We start from the raw sequence: 2,120 nt of genomic DNA on the forward strand, positions 1-2,120 counted from the left end.
ATATATATATATATACACGACGGGCTTCTTTCAGTTTCCGTCTACCAAATCCACTCACAAGGCTTTGGTCGGTCCGAGGCTATAGTAGAAGACATTTGCCCAAGATGCCACGCAGTGGGACTGAACCCGGAACCATGTGGTTGGTAAGCAAGCTATTTACCACACAGCCACTCCATATATATATATTGTTGTACTGTAAACGCCCGCACCTGAATGTAAGTGGACTGGATGAGACTTATAAACAGAGGAGCCAGTAGACAGTTGAGGTCGAACTGTCAGAGCGTTAGTCTCGTTATTGACTCTGCGTTGGAGTATGGGATTGTTATTTGCTGATGGTTATAATAAGATAACCAACTATTGTTACGTTGCTTATTGTTATACGGTTATATTTGGTACTGTGATATATTGTTACATATATATACGTCATATATCGTAACTGACAATATAACAGGCGTGGCTGTTACGTATGAAGGTTGCTGCGCAATTACATGGATCCTGGTTTAGTCCTACTTTGTGGTACCTTGGGCAAGTGGCTTCTACTATAGTCTCCGGCTATAGCAGAATCAATCGAACACACACAGAGAGCCTTGTGAGTGTAACTGATAGAAGGAAACCGAAAGAAGCCCGTCGTGTGTGCATATATATATATATATATATACAGTGTGCGATGGGTAAATTGTCGCCATTTTATAATTTTAATTTCGAGCATGCACATTGCTGTTTGTTTTTGTTTTGTCGACTACACAGTATAGTAGGATCAGTTGGGCACCGTCTGTGAGAAAAGCAGCACCATGACGCAATTCACTCAGCCCAAAATTTGGAAAATATATGCTGTACTGCTTGGCATTCGCGCCGGAAGCTCCGATACGAACATTTCAAAGTGTTTGAGTGTCAATCTGAGGACATGCCGTATAAAAATCAAACATTCAGTCAACATCGTGGTGAATATATTGTCATCTAATTGACGCAAAAATGAAAATAACACTGACATCTCATTTTAACAGATATATTTGCCAAAATTACATCAAAATATCTTTAAAAACTAAACAGTAAATTTATTCAATTAAATCGCTATTGCCTTCAAACACGGACTTCGGAATCTACTGCAACTCTTTTGGACGATTTCCATGCTTAAGTTAGTGAATGCTTCTATAATTCTTGCCTTCAGTTCACCTTTGGTGTTACAAGGAGTTTTGTTGGTCTCTCGCTCATCTGCGCCTCACACATAATTTGGAGTGATCACTATTGATGGCGACATTATGCCTTCATTCGTATTCCCATACGGCCTCAGACTCAGCATGGAAGCCTACACCAAGTACCAGAAGGAGATAGTGCTCTCCTGGGTGAAGAGGGTGGCTGCTGGAAGACCCTATGTCTAACAACAAGACTCTGCACCATGCCACACAAGCAGGAGAGCCCAGTCATGGATGTCAGACAATTTCTGCGACCACATCACCCCTAACATCTGGTCACCTGACTCCCCATACTGCAAATCCCCTTGATTCTCATGTGTGGGGCGCAGATGAGCGAGAGACCAACAAAATTCCTTGTAATACCAAAGATGATCTGAAGGCAAGGGTTATAGAAGCATTCACCAACTAAAACAAGGAAACCGTCCAAAAGAGTTGCAGCAGATTCCGAAGTCGTCTGGCGGTCGTGGTTGAAGCCAATGGCGATTTAATTCAATAAATTTACCGTTTAGTTTTTCAAGACATTTTCATGTAATTTTGGTAAAAAATATCTGTTAAAATGAGCTGTCAGTGTTATTTTCATTTTTACGTAACTTAGATGACAATATATTCACCGCACCCTGTATATACACACACACACATAAATATATGTATATGCGTGTAGATAGTGAGAGAGAGCGAGAGGTAGACAGATATACATGTTTACACACACACACACACACACACATTTAGGATAAAATAAAAAGACAACAAACGGAAAATATGACATACCTATATATATATAATTCTTTTGTATGTCATATTTTCCGTTTGTTGTCTTTTTATTTAATCCTGAAAATATCAGTTAAGTAACGCACGCACTCATTCATTTTCTACCTTGTATATATATATGTATGTATATGTGTATGTATATATGTATGTATATATGTA

Source organism: Octopus bimaculoides, chromosome 15 (assembly GCF_001194135.2).
Source record: "Octopus bimaculoides isolate UCB-OBI-ISO-001 chromosome 15, ASM119413v2, whole genome shotgun sequence".
In the NCBI taxonomy this organism is placed as follows: Eukaryota; Metazoa; Mollusca; class Cephalopoda; order Octopoda; family Octopodidae; genus Octopus; species Octopus bimaculoides.